Below are 26,745 nucleotides of genomic sequence, written 5' to 3' on the forward strand. Positions count from 1 at the left end.
GTCATTATTATTACTGTCGTTGCTATTGATTTTGCTCTCTCTCATTCGGGTCTCAAGACTCCTTGAGCTGCCCCCCTGCACTGCCCCAGAAGCTGAACACGCCCACGCTGCCTCCTCCTCCCGTGATTGGCGTCCTGTGGGCCCTGCAGGGAGTGAGGCTGAGAATATATTTGATTCCCAGAGCAACTGAGCCACACTTGCACAGGAAACAAAGTGCTTTCCTCCCAGATAGTTCTACCCCTGTCATCAAGGGCCCCTCCAGCTCAACAAACTGACGCTTGTTTAATGATTAGGAGACGTCTGTCGGCCAGGGCAGGGATCAGCCTGGCCGGATTTGCACAGGGGCTGGCTGGTGTGCCCCACGTGTGGGCCTCTGGGGATAGGAGGTGGGCAGGGACCAGTGTGGATGAAGGCGTGAGAGGAGGGCATGGTGGGCAGGAACGTTGTGGAAGATGGAGAAAATTATCTTCCTTACCTCAACCCTGCCTTTGGGGACAGTGCTTTCCATCCCAACACACCCCGCCTCCTGTTCTGAGGTCTAAAAGCAGAAGCAGCATCCATGGTTCTTAAGGGCCCCGCTGGTGCCGTCCCCCGGCATAGGGCTATACGTGACGTGGGGCAGAGGTTAGTGGGAACCGGGACATCCTTCACCGTGAACCTGAGAGATAAAGGAGTCTGGCTCTTTGCAGAGATGGCCACTGTCCCCTGCGGCATAGGGGATAGACAGGGCAGGAAGAGGGTTAAAAGGTTAACTTAAAAATATAATTCCCAATGTAAAGCCGTCATAAAATTCCCCTCCCTACTCTGCCCCCAAACGCCCAAAAAAGGGCCCTTGACAGTAAGAGTGGCCACACTGACACAGCACCTACTGTGTGCCAGGCACTCTTCAACATACAACCATGAGATACGACTGGTACCTCCATTTTACAGATGGTGAAACTAAGGGACCGAGGCACAGAGAGGTTAAGCAACTTGGCCAGGATCACACAGCTCAAAAGTGACCCAGCTGAAGTTTGAACAGAGGCCATCAGGCTCTCAACCCAAAGATGCAACCAAACCGTGGAGTATCAGGTATGTGACAGATCAATGGCAGGTGACGTTTGGGTGAACAGAGCCTTTGGGGACATAGACACTGCCCTGATCCTGGAGGATGCCCCAGCTTGGCCTTCTGGGCTCTTGTTAGGAGGCCTGCTTAGCCCGGGGGAGGCCAGATCACCCTCTTCCAGCCTGTTGGTTTAAAGAAGATACAATTATCTCAGCCATGGTGCCTGCACGTGCTCTGATGAGCTGAAAAGGGAGACTAAGGGGCCTGCATCTCATCCTGTCGGAGATAATTAGAGGTAACATCACTTTGAAGGAAACAAGCCTGTGGCCAATTGTTCAAGATTGATTAAGTTGGTGGCGAGCACGGGCACCTGGAAAACGGACCAGCAGTCTGCCCTGATCACATCACCTGCACTTGGCAGGGGCCGTGGGCTGGGTTGGGTGGCCAGGGTGTGTGACTGCCAATCCCCAGCCAACGTCCTTCCTGCCCCAGGGCTTCCTGAGAGCTGCTGTAACAGGCATTTGTGGGTGGATGTGTGCAAGGGCCTTCTTGCTCTCTCAAGGCAGGACAAGAGCAGATTTCAGGCCTTGCTAGTCTGTGGGCATGAGCTGGGTGGCCTCGGGGAGGGGAAGATATGTCCAGACCTTCACCTCACAGCAGTTCAGGCATTATTTATTCAGCATCTATCATGTACCATGAAGATACAGCCTGAAAGTGTGTTCCAAGCAGAAAAGGCAGTGTGTGCAAAGGCCCTGAGGCAAGGGCAGGCTTGGCACATTTGAGGTGATGCAGGAAGTTGAGCCCGGCTAGAGTGAGGATGCTCCAAAGGAGATGACACCAGATGGGGTCTTTTAAAAGCCGTGAATGATCCTCTGGCATTTCTCAAGCATTTCCTCTGTGCCAGGGCTTGGGCTCCACCTGCCCTGCAAAGAAGGCTCTGAAATAAATCACAGATCATAGATGAGGAGTCTGAAGGTCAGAGAGGCAAAGTCATTGTCAAGGTCCCATAGGTAATACATGACAGAGCTGGGTACCTTTTCTATCATGACTTGCCCCGTGAGTCCAGACTCACCTGCCCCAAACCGTAGCTTCCCAGAAGGTCAGAGCTTGGAGGTGACCATGAAAGGCTATCAGATTTACCTGGTTCATTATTCACAACAGGAAAACTGAACCTGGAAGCAGGAGAGGCAAGGTGCCCACCACCACGCGGAGAATCCTCCATCCTTAAGTCGACTGCCACTAGCGCCGTTCTGAGGCGGCCACAGTAAAGCAGAAACCACCACTGGAAATTGCTATGCCAGTACCAACACACTGGTTTTCCATGAGTTCACGGGCACTGTTCTTTTGTTTGAAATTCACCACCCTGGAGCATTTCTAAACAGTTTTGGGTACACATACCCTCTGGGATGTCTTTCACAAATCCATGGTTCCGGTCACTTCAGTTTGTAATATGCTGCCTGTTGTACTCACTTTGGAGAGTCACCATGTATATTTATCATATAAAGGCTCTGATAAGTCCTGCTGCAAAGGAATCTGTTTCTATTTCTTTAGGCCAGCAATCCCAAAATTCATTTGAGCATGCAATCCTTACCAACATGACCAGAATTCGGATTTTCCAGGACTGCTAATGGGAAATACTGGTTTTGGTAACTAAGAGAAGCTAAAATAATCCTTCTGACCTTGGAGAAAAAAATTCTGAATACGTTTTGGAGGGTGGGTGAGATGATGAAGTGAGGGGGATATATTTAAAGAGCCAGGGAGCTACCGCATGCAGAGAAATGAAGACCCAGAATGGGGCATGGTGGCCATGGTGACCACCTTCAAATTCCTGGAAGGCTCCTGAGTGTTCTATGGGGATAGGGGTGCGATCCTCTTTAGTTCCAGAGAGCAGAGACAGGACCAGTACGTGATATTAATGTAGGAAAGTTGGAGCTTTCACTGGTGATTGGCTGTCTTGGTAGGAAGTGAGTTCCCCATCACTAGAAGTGTGCAAGTAGAAACTGAAAGAAAATTGCACTTGGGCTGCTAAAGAACAGATTCCTTCTACAATTCTGGAGTTTCCAAGGTGAAGAAATGTTGGCCTGGGCCCTGGCCATGCTAAATTCCCATCTTCTCTCATGACCGGGCAGAAGGAAACCAGGCATGTCACATCCATCTGACATTAGGAAAATTCTTATAAATAAAATAGTCCCTATAAAAGCTGTATGAGCTCTCTCCAGTCCATCTCATCTCGACAGTAATAAAACCAAGCCCGGAACTCCAGTGTCGCCTTGCCATCTACAAGAGGAAACGCTTATTTTAAGAAGTATAAAAAGAAAAGTAATTTACAGTCTATTAACATTTTAAAAAGTGTGTTAGCAAGAAGGGGGAATACATTACTGGCTCGATGAGGGATCCAGAAAGAAGTGGAAAGTGGAATCATATAAATTTCCCTTGGTCTCCATTTTCACCTGGAGGACGGCAGACTCCTCCCGAATCCTCCCCCCTTGCTGGAGAAGGTCCAATGGAGAAAGGGTGGCCTGGCCGGGAAGGGTGCAGGGAAAGGGGTCCACAAGGAGTGACGGGGCATGGATTAGGAAGTCAGATCTGGGTTCCCATCCTGGCTGGGGTTCCCGAGGGCTCTGCCAGTCACCCAACTTCTGTGAGCCTCAGGCACACATGTTGTCTAAGCAGTGGATGTAATGAATCCCAGGGTCCTGCTGCTTCATATAAAAGTCTGAGCCTTCCAGCAGACTTGGGAGGGCTCGGAGACTGAAGAGGCGTTGGTGACCTGGTGCCTGGTGCCCCATGGTCCTCACCTAGCCTCGTTGCCTGGCCCAGCTGACGGGCCCTCCATCTGTGGTCCTGGAACTGAGCTAGGTCCTGGGCAGCGGAGCGGAGTGGGGCGGAGATGAAATGCAAACTGCAAATCAAGGGAAATACATGGAAACAATTATAGAAGGATGGACTTGAAGGGAAAACAAAGCATTCCCTCTGAGGAACGCAGCCATGGAGGACGAGCCAGAGGGAGGAACTGCGGCCTTGGGGGAGATGCTAGCGGCTGGGAGTGGGGAACAGGCAGGAGGCATCCTGGGAGGCAGGGGACATTCCATTGGGTTGTCACTCGGACCCTGAACCCTGACTCAGACCCTCACCTGCCATGACATTCCAAACAAGCCCCTTCTCCTTGCAGTGCAAGCACATCACACACACACCCCCATAATTTCTACATACACACAGACACAGACCAACACAATCTCACACATGCACCCACGTGCACCCATACACCCACGTGCACCCATACCTTATGCACACACAGAAAATACAATCACACACCTATGCCTTCCACGCACACACACATGCGCATGCACACAGCCTAACTTATACACACACACCCCCAAAGTGATCACACGTGTGGCACACATGGGGTCCACTTATTACGCACACGTGCCATCACGCGTGTGCGTACGTGCCACACCTCCGGTGTTTGCATGTGCGCGTCCACAACTGCCTGTGTGCAGGCGCGCATACACGTGCGTGGACTTAGTGCACACACTGCCGCTCGTGCACACTCCCAGTCATCTGCATTTACACATTCACGTGCACACACAGCGGATATGCCCATATCCCAACATGTGTTCCACACACGCGGCCACAGACTCGGCACGTGCCTCCGCCCACACGCGCAAGCACAGACACTCACGCGGTAACCTTCCCACCCTCCCTGGCCACGGGACACACTCACAAGTGCCGCACACGTGGCAGAGTCTCCCAGGAAAGCGTCCGTGGGCGCCAGTGTGGGGTGTGGGGCTGCTGGACAGACAGCATCTCACATGCCGGCCGCCTCCCTGCCTGAGCCTGTGTTTGTGCAGCTGCTCCCTCTCCCCCAGCGTGGGGAGGGGGCAGGAAGAGCTGCGTCGGGGAAGGGGCAGGCCCCGGCCGGCCCTAATCAAGAATTTCACACCCCCGTTGGGACCAGGCCCCTCTGCAGACCCCACGTCCAGCTGGGTGAAAACCCAAAGCTGGCTTTGTTCAGGGGCTGCTGGGGACTGCAGGGGCCCCACTCCAGGACATGCCCCTGCCCAGTTTGGAGGGCTGGGCTCCAAACTGGCCCATTGTAGGGCTGTTCCAGGCCTGAGTCCCGATTCTCGTAGCTGGGGGCCCTGCCAGGGGCCAGCAGGCAGCAAACGGGCCTCAAAGAGCCCTCCTCCCACTGCCCTTTCCCAGGCCTTATCAGTGAGGGGGGAGGTGGGGCCCACCACATCAGCCCCCGGCACGCTGGGCTTCCCAGTGACCCAGTGAGGCCGAGCATGTCTGCTTTTAAGATTTGAATCTGGAGAGGCCTACTCTCACAACCACACACCAGCCCTCCCCCCCCACCCCCGTTTCCAACCCAGCATCCTCAAAAATGCCCCACGGGCTCACCTCTTGGCCTATGCCCAAGCTATGCCCCCTGCACCAGTCTCAAATGCCTTTCCTCTCTTCTCAGCGTGGACAACTCTTACTCGTCACCTTTCAAGACCAGTGCTGATGCCTCCTCCTCCAGGAAGCCCTCTCTGACTCTCTGCTCATCCTCCATCTTGCCTCTCTCACCCTGCGCTGTAAACTTCCTACACTAATTTGTGTCCTGGACCGTGAGATGCCAAGGGCAGGAACCAGGCTACCATCACCATAGAAACCTTCAGGCTGGCACAAGGCCTGGCACACGGTGGAGATTTGTTGAAGGAAGGGAGGATTCCTCGGTGGAGAGATACCGGAAAGTTCTTCCTCAGTGCCTCACATCCGTGGGCCTCGTGCAATGAATTAGGTCCCTGATCTTAATTTAAGAGTTAAATAATACCACACATATATTACAAAAGTTAGGTAAATTTCCCCTTCCCTCCTGTCATTACCTAGAAAGCTGCCAACTTCTAGATTGTAATTATGTACATGAATAATGAAATTAGCATATCTATCAGCTCACTCCCTGCTCATTATATACCAGGAAGAGCCATGTGTTCTGATTCCAAATCACCCACCTCTGGAGGCTGCTGGGCTCTGGGCTCTGAAACAGCCCCCAGGGAGAGGCTGCATGCCTACCCTGTACACCCTGGGCCTGGGGGCTTCAGGGAGCCCTTAGCGACACTCCTGGGTGGGAAGTTCACGTCTGATCAGCCTTTAACCTCATCCAATGGGTGGGTGGGAACCACTGGTTGAACCTGCCATGGCAGGGGGCTGGGGTGGTGGGAGGGTAGGGCTGGGAGGGTAGGTCCACTCCACACCGTTGTGGGCCTGTGGATGGACCTCCTCTCCCACTGCCCCTGAGAGATGGGTGTGGCAGTAACATCTTCGTTGTCCTGGATTGTGGGTAAACAGGGTGTGTTCCTAAAAGCAGCAATTGGATGCAAACAGACTTGGGTTCAAGTTCTGGCTTCACCACTTGTCCACTATGTGATGTCACGCCGAGCCTCAGTTTCCTCTTCTGCAGAATGGGCATACTTAATAGGGCAGGTGGAGGGATCCAATGCAGTTCCACTGTGCCCATATCATACAATAAACGCTCAAGAAATGTAAATTATTGTGTTTGTCTTTGTCGAGATTGGTATTCACCCCTGGCCTGAGGGGAGCTCACTGCCATGGACTGAATGTTTGTGACCCCCCCGAAAATTCATATGTTGAAACCCTACCCGCCATGGGATGGCCTTAGGAGGTGGGGCCTTTGGAAGGTAATTAGGATGAGATGAAGTCATGAGGGTGGAGTCCTCCTGATGGGATTACCGACTTTATAAGAGTCACTAGAGAACTTGTGGCGTCCTCTCTCGCTCTCTGCCACGTGAGAACACAGCAAAAAGCTGGTAGTTGCAGCCCGGAAGAGGGCTCCCCCCAGAACGTGACCATGCTGGCATCCTGATCTTGGACTTCCCAGCTCCAGAACGGTGAGAAATTAATGTCCATTTATAAGCCACCAGTCTGTGGTATTTTGGTTACAGCAGCTCCAGCTGACAAAGGTACCCTCCCAGCAGGAATTCTCATCACGAAATGGGACCAAAATAAAACCAAGAAGCCAGCACTTGGGTTGGCTTGGCCTCTCTACTGGACATCCCCAACTCCTGGATCCCCCTGGGATTCTACCAGAATGCCAAGTTCTGGACTCTGCCCACCCAACTGCATCCAAACTACCTTGCACATGGGGCTGAAGCCATGACCAGGCGGACGGGTAAGGACCCCGGCAGCCTGAGGCCACCTGTGCGTGTGTGGTGTTTACTTGCTCACTGCGCACCCACTCACTGGAACTTTTAACTAGGGCTCACTGTGGGCATTAAGAGGCAATGGGGAGCCAGTGAATGCTTGAGAGCAGGGAGAGCTGGATTTACAGCCTGGCTTTGCAAACTGTAAAGTGATTTGCAAATTGTAAATGTCAGGTTGCCCTAAGGACCTTTGTCCAGACTCCCCTGACCCCACAGAGTAGGACTCAGAGCCTCAGCTGGTGTCATCCTTGCACCCTGACTTTGCCTCAATACTACAGGACTGGCTGTCTTCTCCCAAAGCCCTCTGGCCCCCCAAATTGGCTAGGCACCTTCACGAGTGTCACTGTTGCCCCTGGGGGGACCAAGATGGTCAAGGCCTTCTCCTAGCATTTACCACCTAGGGCTTTACCACCTCGACCTGAACTTCTGTGCCTAGTGACTCTGACTGGGTCCATACTGTACCCATTTCACAGATTAGAGTTGAGAAAGTCAATTCCAGAGTCATGGAGTCAATGGTAGCATCTAGCTGAGACCCACAAGGCTGGGCATTTTCAAAAGAAGAGACTAATAAAAAACAATGAAATAATGCCATTTGCAGTAACATGGATGGACCTAGAGATTATCAGATTAAGTGATGTCAGACAAAGAAAGAAAAATACCATACGATGTCAGTTATATGTGGAATAAAAAAAATAATACAAATGAACTTATTTACAAAACAGAAACAGGCTCCCAGATATAGAAAACAAACTTATGGCTACCAAAGGGGAAAGGTGGGGGGAGGAATAAATTAGGAGTATGGGATTAACAGATACACACTACTATATACAAAATAAATAACAAGGACCTACTATATAGCACAGGGAACTATATTCAGTATCTTGTAATAACCTATAATTGACAAGAATCTGAAAAAGAATATATATGTGTGTAACTGAATCACTTTGCTGCACCATGAAACAAACACAGTATTGTAAATCAACTAAACTTCAATTAAAAAATAAAAGAGGCTACGTATTCCTCATACTTCTACAGCGTCTGCCACACCCCTCGCCCCCTCCACGGCCTGTGCAGGGCACATCCCATGGGGGGAGATGTACGTTGATAATAGTGGTGAGCATCGGAGCTAAAAAGCCAATCTCACGACTTCAGCCCAGGGCTGGGAGTCAGACAGACCCGGGATCAAGTCCTTGCTCTGCCACTTATGAATCGCGTGACCCTGACCCCATTGCAGCCCTTCCTGGAGACGTTAGTCTTCCCATCTGCAAAGTGGGCGTGATGATATTTGCCCAACAGACTGACGTGAGAACCGAAGCTCAGCCTGGGCAGAGGGTACAGCATCATGCCTGGGTCAGCCCAGGGCACAGACGGAGCTATGTCATTGCTGTTGTGACTGATGTTGCTGTCGCCCCCTGTCCCCTCAGCTCGCAGTCACGGGTCAGGATGTTAGAGCCCAGCGTCACACACATGCGTGGTCTGGTGGCCTCATCCGGCTCCCAGATGTGTTTTGTTTCGTGAATGTGGCGCTTTGTCAGAAATAATTTTTTTCCCTAATTGAATTAGTTGCCAACATTTCAAGATGGAAGGATTTCACATAAAACACAGATTTTTTTTTTTTTTTTTTGGTCTCTCTTGGAACTTCAGAAGTTTGGGCCACATCAGAATCACATTCACCCAGAGCCAAGGTCAGCTGTGAGCTGAGAAGTCTCCACCCTTGGAGATGAGGCGTGAGCTCCCCAGTCTGCCCCAGTCCCCACCCCTCCGTATTGCCTCACTCCTGGCCAGCTTCACTCATTTAAGTAATCCGCCTGCCTCCGGGGAGGAGTTTGCCTTTGGAAGCCCTGTGCTAGATTTTTCTCTTCTGTGAGGTGTACTGAGGAAGGTCCAAGTCACAGCTAACCAAGTGGAGTTCAACAAGGAGAGAAAAAATCCGCCTCGCAGAGACTCCGTGGGCTCTTCTCCCAACTTCACATCCTGGGCCCGGATGGCGCTCACACCCCGCCTCCTCCCACCAGAAACTCCATCACCCTCTGGATGGTGAGAGCCACCCTCCAACCATGCTCACTTGAGGAGCCCCGAGAGCCTCCAGAATGGCCTTGGCCCCTCCCGGGAAGAGGAGGGTGAGCGGAGAAAATCGCTCCCATCTGACCAGGCCAGGGCCCAGCTCTTGACTCTAATTGGGGACACAGTAATGAGATGACGGCAGAGTGTACCCAGGGCTCAGCTTTCAGCCTGAGGTCCCACCGACAAACCATCCCATTTGGAAAGTTCTCCTGACATTCCTGAGCCGGGCCGCCTTGCCAAAGAAAACTCAAGTGAGGCTTGTCTTGGCACCGGCTCAACCCCCAGCCTCAGCAGGAAAACCAAAAACATTTACACAGCTGGGGCTGCGACGCCCGCTTCCCTCAAGACTTTGTCAGGCCTCGGACAGCTCGGCCGGCTTGGGGGGCACCTCTGAAGGGGCCTGTGTTCCCGAGCACAGCCAGGCATGGCCGGCCAGACGGAAAACACGGTGGCTGTCCCCAGGAGGCGGGAGAGAAGGCGCTAGAAGGTGCGGACTGGGCAGGGGCCTGGGGGCCGGGGTTAGGTCTCTCCACGGATGATGTCCTGTCTCTCCGGTCACATCTGCAGAGGTCACCCTGGCCGGCCTGCCACCCCACCTGGGCACATAGGCCAATGAAACGATCTTGAGAAGTGGCTAATGGAACGTGGGGTGTCAGGGGCCCCCCTGCTGACAGCTTTGAGGAATGGCCTCTTCCCCACTCTCTTTTCACACTCAGATCCCCTGTCTCTTTTCCTGGCTGCCTGTCCGTGGGGTTCTCCAAGACTCTCCACATCCTTTCTCTGATGAGGCCCATCTGGCCTCCCAGTGCTCATGACCAAGGACTATGGTGATGAGGTCCTGGGGGGTGTGGTTAAAAGCCGGAGCCAAATGCATCAGTGAGCACACTGGGGGTCACCGAATTATCTGCTAAGTCCCTTTGCGATCCCGCTGCTCCTCTCTGTCCCAATTGTCCCTCCCACAGTCCAGGCCACCATCGTCTTATGGCTGGGTGGCTGTAGCAGCATCTTCTATGGCCTCCTAGCCTCCACTCCTGCCCCCAGAGCCAAAGCCAGCACATGCTGTTTCAGTCTCTCGATCGCGAAACAAAACTCACATACAGCAAAGTGCAGAAAATGTAGTTCTGCACAATTTAATGATTATCAAGCAAACACCTAGGTAAGCCCCAGACAAGAAACAAAATCTCAGAAGTACCTGCCGGTACCTCCTCCACGCCTCTCTCCCCTCCCGCCCCCTGGGAGATTTCATTACCCTCCTGAATTTGATGATCATCATTTCCTGGGTTTTCTTTAGACCTGAAAACAACATGGTTTCATTTTGCCAATCTCTGGATTTTGTATAAATGGAATCATAGGAGTAATCACGTCATTATTATTTTGTGTCTAACTTCTTCCCCTTAACATTGTACGGTGAAATTCACCCATGTTGTGGCGAGGAGCTATAGTTCATTCATTTTCCTCTGCTGTGGGATATTCCGTTGTGTGACCATAGCAGAATTTCTTTATCTGTTTTACTATTGATGGCTTTGGGTCGTTTTCAGTTTGGGGCTATTTTTAAATTATAAATAGTTTAATCTAGTACATGGCACCTAGAAGTTTTCCAGTCTGTGATCAAACACAAGGAAAGCTACATTATTAAATTTATTAATTTTGTAAAAGCTACAAAACTAAAATTGTTTGTTCTCCTGCAAGACTTGTCAGAGCCTTTAATGTCTGAATGTGTTGCTGTGCATTGTGAACCTCCACAAGCACTGCCTCTGTGCCAGGCCCAGATGATGCAAGGGTGGACAAACCTGCCTCAGGGAGCAAATGGGGTGGATGGAAAGTATTGGCCTTAAAATCTAGTCATAGTGATTACCTCTTCCTGATTTGCTGTGCAAGCTGGGGCAAGTCCCTTGCCCTCTCTGGGCTTTCATTTACTCATCTGCAAAATACAAGTTGAAAAATTGCGACTCCCCAAGAGGCTTCCCTCTCTGACACGAAAATACTCATGTACAATTGTTTTAACTCTCCAGACTCTGGAGGAGGGGATGTTTGACCCAAGTCTTGAGTATTTAGTGCTCTTGGGGTGGGGGGCAATATGGCCACGTGAGTGGAATCTGGACCTCCTGGAGCTAGTGTAGGAGCAGCAAGGAGAGCCTTGCAGCCAATATGGAGGGTCATCTATACAGATTAAATCATTATACAGATCAAAGCACCTCATTGCCAACCCCCTCCCTACCCCACCATGGGAACCACCAGAGACAGACAGAAACCTTGTAACTTAGAGGATGCATTCTCAACAAGGATGAATTTTGTTCCTTGGGGGACAAAATATCCTACAGATATACATACAGAACATAAACAGATATCCAATGTATCTGTGGTATTAAAATGTCACTATGGGGAGAAGAGACAAGTAGAAGGGAATGTCTAAAATGATTCCGTAGGGGGACAATCATTTTTAAAATGAGGAACCCCTGATCTCTTCGTTTCCAATTCAAATGCCCACAGGGGCCAGGCAGGAAACTTAGGGAGTAAAGCAGGTGGCATATGAGGCAATAAGGAGGAGTGGGGACTATGGCAAACTGGCAGGCCCACACTAAAGGCATTATAGCCTTTTTTTTCCACTATTGTTCAAGTCAAGTAAAACCCAACAGCGGGCTGGATCAGTCCTGCCATCCACCAGTTTGCAATCCCAGATTTAAATAAAGAGCCAGACTATGCCCAGTTTCTGTGGCCAGTGCAGACAGCACTCAATCTGTCTCCATGCCAACCGGCTGCCACCACGTGAGAGGTGCCCCCCACCCCAAAACACACACCATGCCAGCAGCTTCCTCAAGCATCCTCCCCTAGACAGGACCCGAAGGCTTGTTCCACAGCACGCACACATGCATGTGATGGGGGTTAATGCCGCGTGATGCATAATTAATGATACTGACTAAATATGCAGATTAGCAATCACTGATTGACTGCTATGATCAGATTCCTGAACACGGGCTAATTGATTGGCTGCCTGTAATCACCATATTTCAACACTGTTTTCTTCAGCACATGTGCAAACCAATCCTGGCAAGGGGGTGTCCGTGGCCCTGTTGGTTCTAAAAGATGCACACCCTGCATCAGAAACTTCTTCCTTTGTTCCAGGTAAGGTGCCCTTGGCCCTTGGCTCTTTTCCTTCAGTCTCACCAGGGCTGTGCCAGGGTGGACTAGGTCTTATGCGGTTGTCCAGAGAAGTCTAATTATTGCCATTCTGCATATCTAGAAAGAATGATTCAGAGAGGGTATTTTGCTCAGGGTCCCATAGCTAAGAGATGGGGGAGGCCAGGATTCTAGCCCAGTCCGTTGATTTGAACATCTCTGCTGTGCCTTTTTCCCAGTAGTGTCTGCCCTCCTGAAGCTGATGGTGCAGTGGGGGAGAAAGGGATTTGCTCACGGATTCATCCACTGTCTCTTGGGTACATCCCCTGTGCCAGGCAGGATCCCAGACACAGGGCACCACAGTGAACCAGACAGACAAACGCCCACTGTTGTGAGGACCACGTTCTGGGATGAAGGTTGTGTTTGGAGAGTCCCAGAGCGAGCATCTCTCCACATGCATCGCACGGAGGAAGTGGCATCTGAGCAGGACTCTGAGGAGTGAAACACCTTTGGAAAGGTGGAGATCATGGGAAAGCTAAGAGCAAGGGCAGCGGAAACTGTGTGGAGGTGAGAAAATGAAAGGCGTCAGGTGAGAGGAGGCAGAGGGACCAGCTGGGGGCGTTTGGAGGGAGATGGTGGGGAGATGGCGGTGGGAGGAGTAGGGAGCCATGTGGCGGGACCCCTCAAGGGCAGGGAGAAGGGAGCGGGACAGGGTAAGACCGGGCCGCCCGCCCTCCGGCACAGAGTAGCCAAGCTGGCCTGGCGGCTGCAGGGGCTTTGCCAACAGCTGTCCCTGTAGGTACCTCCTGTCCCACCAACAGCTCTCAGAGTTTTCCTTTGGGGAGACCCCTCCCTCCCACTTTGACCTCAGCCCTGTTTAGGTGGGATTGGCTCCACCCTTTACTCCAAGGATGAAGCCTGGTTGGATTAAATCTATCAACCTTTTCCATTCTCCCAAATGCAGAGATCAGTACAGAGAAAGTCACGCCATGGAAGGAGATTGTGCTGAGACTTGGGACAGGACTTTCCTCTCTTAAGTGAGGGTTACCAGAGGTCACCCCCTGCCTCTTGGGTGCAGAATGAGGATATGAGGCCTGCTGAGGTGGCGTCCCACCACCATGAAGGGAGCCTCTGGATCAAACTCGACCTGAAGCCTATCTACACAATGCTTTTCAGCTCTGGAAACCAAAGAATTTCCTTTTTTGGTTTAAGCCACTTTGAGCTGGATTTTCTACTTTCTATAACCAAAGACTCCCAACAGACCAGGTGCATTGCTGGTCATTATTATAGGTATTAGCATTCTGGAAGCTGCCTGCGGTTTCGCATAGGTGTCACCGGAGGTGTGGCAGGGAGCTGGGTGTCCACACAAACTGGAAGGAAAGAGGCCAGGGTAACCAGCAAAGACAAATGTTGAGGCCGTTTAGCCACGGGACTAGCCAGAAGCATCGTGACATCCCTCAGTATCGCCCGAGGGCCACCACGTCACCAAGGAGAGGTCACCCCTGACTCAGCCAGCCCAGGGTCTCACCTCTACCCTTGTGAGCAAAGCTAGGAGCCAGCACACTCCCCAAAACGTGTCTAGTTTTCTTCCAACAGGTTGCAGTGTAGAAATAAACAGGCGCCTCTGACGCCTCGGACCATTTCCTTGGGTTGTCCTTCAAGTATGTAGAATAGGAAAGGCACAGAAGACGCGATTAAAGCAATGTATGATTCGTCATAAATAATAAATCAATAACCATCGGTGATTTGCCCATCTCTCTTCAACCGGGTTTAAAACAAAAAATTAAATATAGAACAAAGGAAACTATAAAGGAAATACAAGAAGCAGCGGGAGAGAGATTTTCCTGCTGTTTCTTGCTTTAAAAAAAAAAAAAATTCCTCCGAGGGACTCAGTCTTGGTGAGGGGGAGGGCTGGGTGGCTCGGTGGGGGGTCGTCAGCCAGGCAAGCCGCCTGACTAAACGCTCCCCCGCCGAAGCCCGGACCCCGTGCCGCAGCATGAAGGAGGGAACCCCCCAGAGTGGGGCGGGGGCTGCTGCGGGCAGAGCTGAGGTTGAGACTCCAAGGCCTGCCGTTGAGCAGCCCCTGTGAGCTTGGCTGCACCTCCAGTCTCTCCAGCTGCAAAGGGGAAGGGGTCGGGGAGCACGATGGCTGCATCGCCCTGGGACTGTCGGAAGGCCGGGATGAGGTAGCGCAGAAGGGTCTAGAATCTTGGAGACAACTAGTGAACTCATTCAGGTCAGATGCCGTTCTGGTCTGAAAATGGGCCACCATCTTTGCTCACAGCAAGACCTGGGGTGGGCGCTTCCTCGGCAGGGTGGGGGCGCCTCTGGGTCTGACGGGCATCCCACCATTCCCATTGGCATTTAGCTGCTGCCACACAAGAGGTTAATCCCTCGGCCTGCCCAGCTATGTTCCTTCTGCTGCTTTTTTTGTTGAGCACCTACTGATGCGGGCCACGTGACGCCTCGTGGCTGTCTGAGCTCTGAGGTTTTCACTCCCATGAGACACAGAGGATGTTGGGAACGTTGTGGGGTGGCACAAAAGGAGAGGCTCACCCAGGTGTCCAGCTCTGTCCCAGCCACACCACTGGCTTGGGCAACCCTTCCCCTCCCATGGCTTCAGGGACTGTCCATGGTCAACAGCCTCAAGTCTCCAGTCCTGGATGTATGACCGCCCTCTGGTTTCTCCACGTGGCTGATTTGACACCCCCTCTTGGCTACCATCTTTCCTTCTCTCTATATCCATGTGACCAAATGACTTCCAGAGCCCCATCCCCCTCTGATTCTGGGCTCAGCCACTTGCTTTGGCTGATGGGATGCTAGCAAATGTGACGCCAGCAGGGGCTTGGAAAGTGCTTGCATGATTGGGCTTTTTGCATCTCTGCCAAGGTCGTGAGGACACGCTGGGGCTAGCCTGTGGGAGTTTGGGATATGTGGAGCTGAGCCAAGTTCCCCAGTCATGCCAGGTGAGGCCAACCTAGACCAGCTGGCAGCCAGCCCCATCCAGAACTTTGAGCCATTCCAGATAAGATCAGCCCAGCCCAGTTCGAAGCACACAAGCTGAATAAATGTTGATCGCTGAATTCTGCTGAGCTAGTGTCTGTTTGTTATGCAGCATTATTGTGGTCATAGATAACTGATACACTTGCAAACTCCTCAGGTGTGACACGTGCCCAGCTAAGCTCACTTTCTTTGCCTTCAAACTGCCTCCTGACCCTCCTCCCATTTCATGGAATGCCCCCACCCTCCACCCAGCTGCCCAAGACAGAGGTCTGGACATCACCCTCAACTTTCCCTGCTCTATTACCCTTCTCCCTTACAGGTGCTGTGCCGCAAACTCCACCCTTAAACATCTCTGGACGCGGACTCATCTCACCTGAACATCTGGCTCTCATGCTTGGTTTAATCGTCCAACCACAAATCTATGAACTAGTCTCCCCCATCCAGACTTGTCCCTGCCAATTGTGTACCCATCCATCCCCACCCCCAGGAAGAGTTTTCGAAAAGAGAATCTGCTTAAAACTACCCATCAAGAGCCAGAAATGCACCCCGGCCTGGCTCACCTCCTCAGATGCGTACTCCTACTTCACTCCCTCAAGCATCCTTTACTCCTGCACACAGAACTACCACCCGCTTCTCTGCAAACACCGTCCTGATTCATGACTCTGTGCCTTTGCGTGTGCTGTTCCCGCTGCCAAAGATGCCCTTCCCTGCCGCTTTCATGTTGGTAATTTCTATAAAACTCCCTCATGAATAATATTGCAAGTGCCACCTTCTCTGGAAAGTTGCAAACTGCCGCAAGGAGGAGGTCCGGCCGCCCGGAGGAGAGCCCTTATCTGTGAGTGGCAGATAACTCACTCTCCTCCCGAACCTGCAGGAAAGGACTTTAACATTTGACTTCCACCTGTCTGCTGTGGCCCTGGAGACACACAAAACTGGCTTTAAATCCCAGGTCGCCCTCCCTCCCACTGCCCTGGACCTCGGCTCTCTGAGCCTCAGTGTTCTCAGCAGTCACCAGAGTGGCTGGTGGAGCATTAGAGCCGAGAACCCGTAGACTGGCCGTGTAAGGAGTACTAGGGCTCATTGGATCCTCCCCTACTGTGAGGGGAGAAAACTGAAGCTTCAAGAGGATAAATGATTTGCTCAAGGCTCCCCAGCTTTGATGCAGAGGGGCCTGGAGTTGCTCCCCCAAGGGGCCTTCACAGAGCAGAGAGGGAGTGGACCCAGATCCTCCAACCACCACCTCCCCTCCCCCCAGCTCCCTCTTGCAGGACTCATCCTCGATTGCCTCCTGTTTCATCCAGAGTGCCCCTGACCCTTGTCCCTGGGGCCAGCATTAGATTACAGATAAAGCTCCACCAGGCGGGAAGGGAAGGCCCCTCCCCCACCATGACCTCTGACAAGGGATGAATGGGGGGCAGGCAAGAGGCAGAGACCAGACAGAGTGGGGAGATGAGAACATAATGACAGCCGGGGCCGTGGGGCCAGAGTCAGGAGCCCGGGGACCACTGGGAACTGGATGCAGGGAGAGACCGCAAGACGGGCTAGTCACAGACGGGAAAACTGACGCCTGTATCGCCAATCTGAGCACAGACCCCAACCCTCAGACTCCTGATCCAGTGCTCCTGCAAGCGGCAAGAACAAGACCCCTGTCCTGCTGACCTCAGACAGAGCGCCCCTTTCCCTTACCCTCCTTACAAGCCGGAGAGGTGGGCAACAAAGGCACACGCAGACCCATTTCACAGATGGAGAAACTAAGGCCCCAAGTGTTGCCTCCGTGGTCTCGCAGAGAGACAGGGAAGAGGCTGGGATAAAACCCCTGGCCTGAGGGCTCCAGGTCAAGGCAGACACGAACATCGTTGGACAGGGCGGGACCGGGAGGAAGGGGACAGCAGCTGGAAGGCATGGGCACTGGGTCACTAGGCGAGCCAGACAGGCGTGGTCCCTATGCAGTCCCGGCTCACAGCCAGAGGTGGAGGCACCAGCACTAGGAGGGCCGAGCGGTGATGGGGGGTCAGACAGGCTGGTCTTGCTGCACTCGTCTGGACAGCAGCTCATGAGAGAGACCTGGGGGGCCCATTTCACGGATGAGGACAAGGTGCTCAGAGCTGGGACAGTGACTTGGGCCCCAACCAACCTCAGGCTCCCTTTCCCATCATCTCACTGCCCTCCTCAGCCTCAGGACCCCCCTGGACTTGGATTCTCTCTTTGCTGGTCCCCGTGGGAGATGACAGAGGCCTGCCTGGGCCACAGCGGACCCTGGGCATCCGTCAGCGTCAGCAATAGCCTTGGGAGCCTGAGAGGGACTCCCGAGTGGGGCCAGAATCCAGCCCCCCGGGGACACTGGGGGACTCCGGGTGCTGTGGAGTCCTGCCTGGGAGGGGGGTTGCCTTCTGGTGAGTGTGAATGCACTGACACACACGCGTACACACGCGCACACACGCAATCTTGTTGGCCTTGTAAGCAGCTAGTCTCTAGCTGCTGGGCGTTTGGATCTGGACCAAAGTAAACACAGAAATCAAACTTCTCGCAAAAGGCCTTGCAACACGTTTCTCTGGGGCCGAGAAATCCCTGCAGCTCGTGGGCTGAGAAATAGGCCATGCCTACGGCACGATCCCAGCCGCCCCCTTCTTCCCACCCGGTTTCCACCCTCCTGGGCGTTCCCTGGAGAAGCCTCGGGGACCGCAGCCCCGGCGGCTCATTTTACAGATCTGGAGACTGAGGTCTGGGCCGAGGAAGAAACTCGCCAAGGTCACCCATCCTGGAAGTGAGTCAAACCCACGCCTGGCTGGGGCCGGGCCCAGGGATTCCAGCCGCCTCCCCGTAGACTGCTGGAAAACCAGCGCGGGATCATTTTTGCTTTTCCTGCCTCTCGCCCTCACTTGCTCTTCTCTCTCTGTTTATGTCTCTCCGTGTGTCTTCACGTCCTCATTTAATCCTTGACTTCTCCTCCTGGATCTCTCCCTGTCTCCTCCATTTCTCTCTCTCTCCTTGGCACCCCCACCCCCGCCTTCCTTTCTCCATTCTCCACTTCCCTTCCCATGCCACTGTCCCTGCCTCAGCCTCCCTTCTCTCCCTGTCCTCCCTTTTCCTCCTGAGACCCCCTCTCTTCTCCCCTGCACCCCTCCCCACACTCACCTTCAGAGGATGCCCTCTGCCCCTCGCCCTCACCTGCATCAGCACGGCTCTGCCGACCCCCCAGCCCTAGCTCCACGGCCGTGCCAACTGGGAGGGGCCCAGACCAGCCAAGAAGCTTCCCCCACATCCCTCCTGCCCCCAGGTCCCCCCAGGCCCCTGCCTGGGCTGTATCTGCAGCCATGAAGGAGCCCCCAGCCCGAAGGAAGGAGCAGGCACCTGATAGGAGCAGGACTAGGGCCGGGGGGACCTGAGTCCTGATTAAAGAATGTGCTTCCCAGCGGCCTGGTTTGCATTACCTCCGGCCGGGCCGGCTCCAGGCTGACAGCTGGACACACTTTTCCAGGGTGCAGGGAAGGGAGTTGGACTGTCTGTGCGCACACATGCGTGGGCTCCGTCCCGGACAGCCCCGTAATGGCTTTCGCATGGAGAAGGAAACCGACTTCTCCAAACTCAAGCACCGATTTTCCTGTCAAGAGATTTTGGATTCAAAAAAAAAAAAATTATAATCACAAAGAAAAGGGCTTTGCAGTTTGCACAAAAGGGCCGAGCCGTGTGAAGTCAGATTGTGAAATGGAACCAGAATCCAGAGACAATAGGGGAAGGACAAAGAAGGCGAGAGGGACCAGAGCATCTGTCCTGGCAGTAGCCAGGCCTGAGCGGACACTCTCTGCCCAAGAAGGACAGAAGGGGAAGGTCTGCTCGCCCCTGCCCCCTCTTTGGTGCCACTGCCACCGTCCACCCGCTGCCATCGGCCCACCTCCTCCTCAGGCAGGACAGGCTGAGCCCAGATTCCAGCATGTGCTCCTGGTCTGAACCCAGCTCCTTCTCTGACAGCTGTGTTGAACCCACGGAGTCCCAGCTCCCTCCTCTGTTAAGCAGACCCGTGTTCCTCCTTCCTGGGGCTCTTGGGAGAATTTGCTGAGCTGAGACATGCACCCTACTCAGCCGGTGGACTGAACATCCCCCAGCTGGCGTGAGCCCTTCCTCCTGGGAGGAACGCAGCGGCTGGAATGCAGCAAACCCAGGATCAGCCTGGCTTGGGCCCCTGCCTGGAAGCCCTTCCTCTCACACACAGGCCCTAGGAAAGGTGACTCCTTCTACGGGAAGTCCTCTCTGAACCTCAGTGGACCAGGGGCCTCCAGTTGTACGTGTGTAGCCCTGAACACCCCCTCTTTGACAACTGTTATTTCTGTGAAGACTTGTTCAATATCTTCCTGAGCCCTTCTAGACCAGAGCATCCGTGAGGGCAGGGACCTCCACCTGCCATGCTTCTCCTGTACCTGCCAGTGCTCGCAGTACCTGGCGACACAGTGACATGTCTAACTATAGGAAATTAAATTGTATACAGCGTCAATTATGTGCTGGGCACTTTGGCTACAGCAGCAAATGGATGGGTAGATGGATGGAAAGGTGGATGGATGGACAGATTGATAAAAGATGGATGGATGGGTGGTTGGACAGATGGATAGTGGATAGATGGGTAGATGGATGCATAGATAGGTGGGTGGATGAACGGAGGGGTGGATGAGTGGGTGGATGGATGGACAGTGGGTGGATAAATGGTGAGAAATGAAAGTACATGCTTATGAGGCACTCACACCAGACCTGTGCCAAGCCTTCCACATGAAACATCTTATTCAATTCTCACATCAACCATTATCCCCATTCTACAAATAAGGAAGCCCAGAGAGTTTAGGTAGCTTGCCCAAGACCACAGAGCCAGTGTGGTGGGGACAGGATTCAGTCCCTGGCAGTCTGGTTCCAGACTCCATGGACTCAATCGCTCAGTAGACTGGAGCCAATCTGAAGAGACCGCGAGGGTTATCAGTAGACAGGTCTGCCCCACCCCCACGGGACTGTGGGTCCCCGGGAGCAGGGATGGGGCTGGCTTAACCCTGCAGGGAGCAGCCTGAGTGCAGAACAGAGAGGTGGGGCGAGGCCAGCCTGGGCAGGGCTTCAGATCCCGGGCAGGGTGGTTTGGGCCCATTTTACAGCTGTGAGGAGCTGTGGCTTTGAATCCCTCCCTCTCTCCCACCGACCCACACAAAGGGACCGACCCTTTATTAGCTGTGTGACTTTGGGCAGGACACCTGATTCCTCTGAGCTTTCGTTTGCTCACCTGGGCAATGGGAATGATCAAACCTGCCCTGCAAATTAACACCCTCACGTTGGAAACGTGCACCCACCCGGCTCAGGGCTGGGCACGCCCAGGGGCTCCAGCCCAGGCGATGCTGTGGGGGCAGCGGAACCTGCGCCGGGGAAGGACTCATGCCTCCCCAGCCCAGCTGGCTTCTGGCCTGGGTCCAGCCTGGCCACAGCCGCCAGTCCTCCGGGCTTAATATCCTTGGCGGCAAGGCTGGAATAAGCTGCCTTTCAAGAGGGGAGCTTTATTTATACGCCGATGCCAGTCGTGCTCCCGCTATTAGAAATTTCATCGGCTCCTCTGATTTAGGGCTTGCCACGAGCTGCCAATCGCGGCCGCCTCCTGGCCGGGCCCTGCGGCTCGGCCAGCCGTGTTCCAGCTCACAGCGGCAGAAATGAACATTATTTAATTTCCCGCCAGCGGGCAGTGAAAGCCGGGGCTCCCCCTCCCACTGGACGTATTTATTTAATCCTTTTTGGAAACAGTGTCTGGGGAGGGATCTGACTCGCAGCTCTGGGGACCCTCCTAATCCCGCCCCCGGCCTGGGCAGGAAGGTCCAGGGGACCACGGAGGGGAGGGTATCAGGAGGGTTCCAGGGGTACCCCGAGCTGGAGGCCCAGAGCCATTTGCCACCCCCTGACTCCTGAGGGTCTTTGCATGGGAGGCTTCAGCTACAGACCCTGCAATAACCACTCCAGGGCTAGTTTATCTGGAAGCAGATCCCGAGAAGCACCCACAGAGGATGGAGGTAATGAGACTGGGAAGGCACGAAGGGATGGCAGCCAAGGCAGGCTGCATAAAAGAGCAGGTTTCCACTCAGGGCACCTGGGGCTCAGGTGTGCTGGGGCCTCTGGGAGACTGCGTAGAACACACATCTCAGGTCATCCACCCTATGGGCCAGGAAGGTGGGGGATTTGCACCCCAGCCCTCCTCTGCCTTCAAGTGAGGGCTGCTTACCCCCAGGGGAGGCTGTCCCTCCCCACACTACTCTCCTGCCCTACATTCAGACCCAACGTGCTCCTGTGGCCATCTGGACAGCTCACGGGGGTTGGGAGGGCAGGATATGGCAGGGCATCTACCTCCTGAGTCTGTTCATCCTCCTTGTCACTTGTCAACTCCTTCCCTTTCTCTGGACCTTTGCTCAAGGGGCACCTCCTCCAGGAAGCCCTCCCTGACCAGCCCAAGAAAGAGACTGTACTCACCACTGTGACCTTGTCATCAGATATTTCTTTCTAACCTATACAGTGAGCCAGGATCATCCATGTATTTGTTTATTTGTGGATTTAGTGTCCATCAACCCCAAATAGACTGGAAATCTCCTGAAGCAAGGGATCGAGTCTACCTTAATCTCCAAAATAGCCCTCGCCCAAAGTCGATGCTCAACAAATGCTTTGGGAAGGGGTAGAGGATGCTTGACTTGTGCGATACTGCAGGCATGAGGTCATTTACCCCAGCGCTGGGCACCAGGCTCAGCTCTTTATGTGTGATGGCAGATCCTTCGACACTCAGGCCAAGCTTTCGAGGAAGGTGTTGGCATGCCCATTTGACAGATGGAAAGACGGATACACAAAGAAGACACGGCATCACACTCAGCTGCAGATTTGCATAATGCCCACATCTTGCTCCTTCTTCCCTGCAACCCCAAAGAACAGGTAGAAAAGTTTTCTGGACCACATTTCACAACTGGGAGAGCTGAGGCCCTCTGGGATATCGTGGGGTTGGGGGGGTGAAGGGAGGACAGATGGGGTCCCTGCCCTCATGGAGCCTATAACATCTTAAATGTTGGAAGATATCAGTGAAGAAAAGTGTCCAAAAGGGCTGAAACAATCAGGGGGTGCTCCCTGGAAGAGATGACTTTTTTCTTTCTTATAAACAATCAAACAAGAAAGAAATTAGTCTCTTCAGGTTTGGGAAAGCAAGAAATTAAAAATATTTGATGACCTATTACCCCTGGCAGCTTAGAAACTCTGATGCACAAAATGCCTCCAAATCAGAATTTTAAAATATGTAATATAACGAATAACGTAAAGTTTTATACATAATCATTTTTAATATGTAATGACTCCAAATTGCCTAAGCTGGGAGAGTCAACACAGAAAAGTTAAAAAAGAAAAAGGGAAGGGAATGCAAGAAAAAGTTTGGAACTGTGTGAGGGTGGATGCGTTAACTGAATTGATGGTGGTAATCATTTTGCAGTACATACATACATCAAATCATTATGTTGTACCCCTTAAACTTACACAATGTTATGTGTCAATGATATCTCAATAAAGCTGAAAAAGTAAAATAACAAATAAAACCAAAATAAATAAAAAAAGATGAGGGGAAACCCAAGCCGAGAGGCCAAGTGGACAGAGCATGGGTAGGGAGAGGCGTATTGCTGAGCTCTTGATTCAGCACAGGGGTGATTTCAGAGCCTTTGTCATGGGACATGGTGGCAGCACTGGCCCTGGAGTGTTAATTGTGAGTTCTAATAGGTGTAATATTCTGCATGTTACGTGTGCATTAATTAAGTCACACTGCATTTAGCTCCAAATCATGCAGAAGCCTTGTGTGGTGTTTGCACAGGCATAAATATCCGTGCAGTCAGCAAGTGGTTGGCAGGCTTTTCTTTGTGCCCACTGCAGTCAGAGAAGGCATCGTGGGAGAGATGGGGGCGTAGTGGAGCCGCTGGGAGTTCGGAGGGTGGGGCAAGGAAAGCCCCCCCACCCTCCAGGGAAGGGGAAAAGAGGCACTGGAGATAAGCTACATCTATAGTATAGTTAGTGGGCTCTGAAGTCAGTCAGATGCAGATTTGAACCCCAGCACTGTCACTGACTTGCTGTGTGATCTTGAGCAAGTGGCTTGGCCTCTCTGAGCCTCAGGTTCCTTCTCCAGAAAACAGGATCATGATAGGACCTCCTTACGGAGTGGTTGTGAGAGGCCTGTGGGATGATGCATGGAAAGTGCTTCACACAAAGTGCTCCATGAGGTTTGGGGGTGACAGCGGCCACAGAGGTGGAGCTTATCCTAGCTTCCTTTCGTGATTCGATCTGGGAGTCTCTAAACTGGGGTCCGACCCCAGGTGAATCCTGTGTTCAGGATGCCCCAGGAAGAGCTGAGACAGTAGGAGGCAAGAACTTCACCCTGCTCGGTGCAGTACTGAGCTCTCCACGTGGGAGGGAAGCAAGTAGCAGCAGCCGCAGCTAACCAGGAGAGGCAGCTCAGGGTGGGAAGGGTGTAGAACTGTCCCAGGATGGGTGTACAGACATGTCATCTTGTCCTTCTGTCTCCTACAGGACGTGATTTTTGACTAGGTGCCTCTCCGTTTCTGAGCAGCAGTCATTGAAATGGGACAACAATTTTAAACCTGAGATGAGCTGACAGCATGAAACTTTATTGGAATAAGAAGGATGTTGCCATTGACAACAAGCCAAGGGAAACTGCAGGGCAAGGGGATGTCCCCGGGGTCCTCCCTGTCCCCACAGAGCCCTGCTGTGCAAGGCTGGTCAGCCCCGCCTGGATCTCCTTGTGTCCCCCCATCACACGTCCACCCACATGGCAAGACACAGCACTGGCAGATCCCTTGCCTTACTCCCCTTCTGCAGATGGGGAAACTGAGGCCCCAGGAAGGGAAGTGACTTACTCAAAGGCTCCTTGCCAATGAGTGGCAGCCTAGAGCCCGGACCCCTTGACTCCTGCCCTGGACTCCCCCTCCAACTCCACAGGGAGACCCTCAGTCAGAGCAGCAGCCCACCTCACCTCGGGTGACCAGAGCCACGGGCTGTTTGCCCATTTTATACATTCATGTGTCTGTGTTTTCGCTTTCTCTTTATAAAGGGCTCGGGATTCAGGAAAACCAACTCAACGTGCATAATTTGGTAATTATTTCTTGTGTTCATCCTCACTGCCGCGCCTGCATACAGATATTGGAATTTGCATAAAACAATCTTGCTACCGGTCCCCCGGCTTCCCTGGAAGCAGACGCCCAGGCGGGGGAGGGGCGGTTCAGGTTGGGCCCACCTGTCCCCGCTCTGTCCTCTGCCACAAAGGGAAATAAAGGTAGTTCGGGGGAGAGGGAGGGGGCTCACCCCTTGGCACCCACACCCAGGGGAGACAGAGAAAGGCGGGACCCGGTGGGGCCTCGGTGGGCAGGAAAAAACACCCCTTGGCAGCCCGGAACCCTCCCGATTAGTATTCAGCAAGCATCTCGCTCAGAAAGGATTAATGGAGTCTGATGCTTAATATCCTGGTGAACAATTAATTTGCCCACAGTTTTGTCATGGTTGAAAGTCAAGTGCTGGAACAGATCGATGCTTGTGCGGCGAGCTGGAGCCCAGAAACCTTCGGCAGGAGCGGAATTTTAATTTTCCCATCCTGGGCACCCCCTCCTCTCCATTCCCAGCACACCCACTTTCTAATAGTTCTAAAAGCCACTTTATCCGTGTACAGTGCGTGCTGCCTCCACGACAAAAGTCCGCTGGGAGCCTTCGAAGGCAGAATCCTCCCTGACTTCCATTATGGGATTAAAGTCGGCTGGCCTTTCTCAGGGGTCTGACCTCTGTCTTATTCCAAGTGGCCTCTCCAGCCCCCCCCAGCACCCCCTTCCTCCTCCTCTGGCAGGGCCCCTGATGTCTTGACATTGTCACCAGGACGCTTGTTCTGAGAGCCGCTGGAGCAAGGAGGGACTTGCTGGGGTGTGGCGGGGATGTGCTTGTTTATTTGCTTGCCAGGGTTTCGCCATTTATTTATTCTGAGACATTGGTTTGGCAAGGAAATTGCAGGCGTGGTGGGGGCTCGGGAAGGAGGGAAATGGGTAGGCTGGGAGGGAACGTGGGCTTTGTTTCCAAATCACTTCCAGCCAGGCAGGGTGAATGAGGTGACTTTGGTAATTTGATCCTGGCCTGGAATCTGGGGGCTTCGTGGGGGAACAGGGTGCCGGAGGGGAAGCTTGGAGGCTCTCCCATCTGAGCCCCTCACTTTCCAGTTGGGGAGACTGAGGCCCGGAGAGGCCACACTGGTGGTCTGAGTTCACAGCGCACCGCAGAGGACCAGAAGCGACACCAGCTGAGCTTTGAGAACTTCTGGGGCTGCCGTTGAAACCCCAGACTGGCTCCTCCCAGTGTGACCCGGGACCGGGATCAGCAGCCTCACCTGGATCTTGCTGGAAATCGTGGGCGTGGCACCTGTGCAGGCCCACGGGGCCCTGGCTGAGTTAAATGTTCTGCTCTCGACATCGTGAGATTCTTTTAAACAATTTGAGAACAAGGATCGCATGCCGTCATTTTGCACTGGGCCCTGCCAATCCGAGAGCCCGGTCTGCTGACTCACAACCAGAACTGTAATCCACTCTCTGGGGGATTCCTGGGTGTACTGACGTTTGAGAGTGGGTTATTTCAAATCCTATGCACCAGCCCCCAACTGGAGGGCAGGCCAGTGGATGCAGTCACCCAAAACTCACAGCAGACCTGACACATGCCACCCCCACCTCTCCCCCAGGAGGAAAGCGCCAGCCGGCTCCAAGACCGCCCCCCACGGGGGCCGGGGCTGCGTGGTGGTCCTCGCTCTTCAGTCTGTAGGGTAATGAGAAGGGCCTCGACTTTGGGAAACTTAAAGTCGGCCCCAATAGGCATGTCATTTAGAGGCTTCGGGCAGAAGAAGGCTTTAGAGATGAAAAGGCTGTCACCCCTGGCACCCGGACCCCCAAAGAGTCACCCTCAGCACTGCCGCCACCTCTGATGCCCCTCTATGCTGATCGAAGCTCTGGGCCCAGCTAGACGCCTGGGATCCCTGAGAACCTCCCAGAATCAACTTTGTCTCATTCACTCATAACAACAGCCCTCCCAAAGGCAAATTTCACTACCCCCGTTTCTCAGGTGGGAAAACAGAAGTCCAGAGAGGTGAAGCGACAGGTCTAAGGCGGACCTGGAACTTCCGTGACTCCCCCGCCCCGCCGGGAAGCCTGGCCGGGAAGCCTGCCGTACAGGTGAATCAGACACCCATGGTGAGAGGTCTCCGCCTGTTAGGAAGGGCAGTGGGGAGGGGACAGGGGC

At 53.3% G+C, this 26,745-nt stretch overlaps 2 long non-coding RNA genes across 4 annotated transcripts; both read left to right on the plus strand.

Moving 5' to 3' along the window:
• Positions 1–8,651: 8,651 nt before the first annotated feature.
• LOC123615736 (uncharacterized) lies at positions 8,652–15,478 on the plus strand. Of its 3 annotated transcripts, none has more exons than XR_006723405.2 (4): positions 8,652–9,802; positions 12,343–12,438; positions 12,672–12,999; positions 13,397–15,478. It is a non-coding gene; the product is annotated as an uncharacterized LOC123615736 (long non-coding RNA). The 3 variants fall into 3 exon arrangements; XR_012503559.1 differs by having other exon boundaries at positions 12,675–12,999; XR_012503560.1 differs by having other exon boundaries at positions 12,768–12,999.
• A 2,527-nt stretch (positions 15,479–18,005) lies between these two features.
• On the plus strand, positions 18,006–25,205 carry LOC123615737 (uncharacterized). Its single transcript, XR_006723406.2, has 3 exons — positions 18,006–18,199; positions 22,207–22,365; positions 23,992–25,205. It is a non-coding gene; the product is annotated as an uncharacterized LOC123615737 (long non-coding RNA).
• Positions 25,206–26,745: the final 1,540 nt, after the last annotated feature.

This window comes from Camelus bactrianus, chromosome 32 (genome assembly GCF_048773025.1).
Source record: "Camelus bactrianus isolate YW-2024 breed Bactrian camel chromosome 32, ASM4877302v1, whole genome shotgun sequence".
In the NCBI taxonomy this organism is placed as follows: Eukaryota; Metazoa; Chordata; class Mammalia; order Artiodactyla; family Camelidae; genus Camelus; species Camelus bactrianus.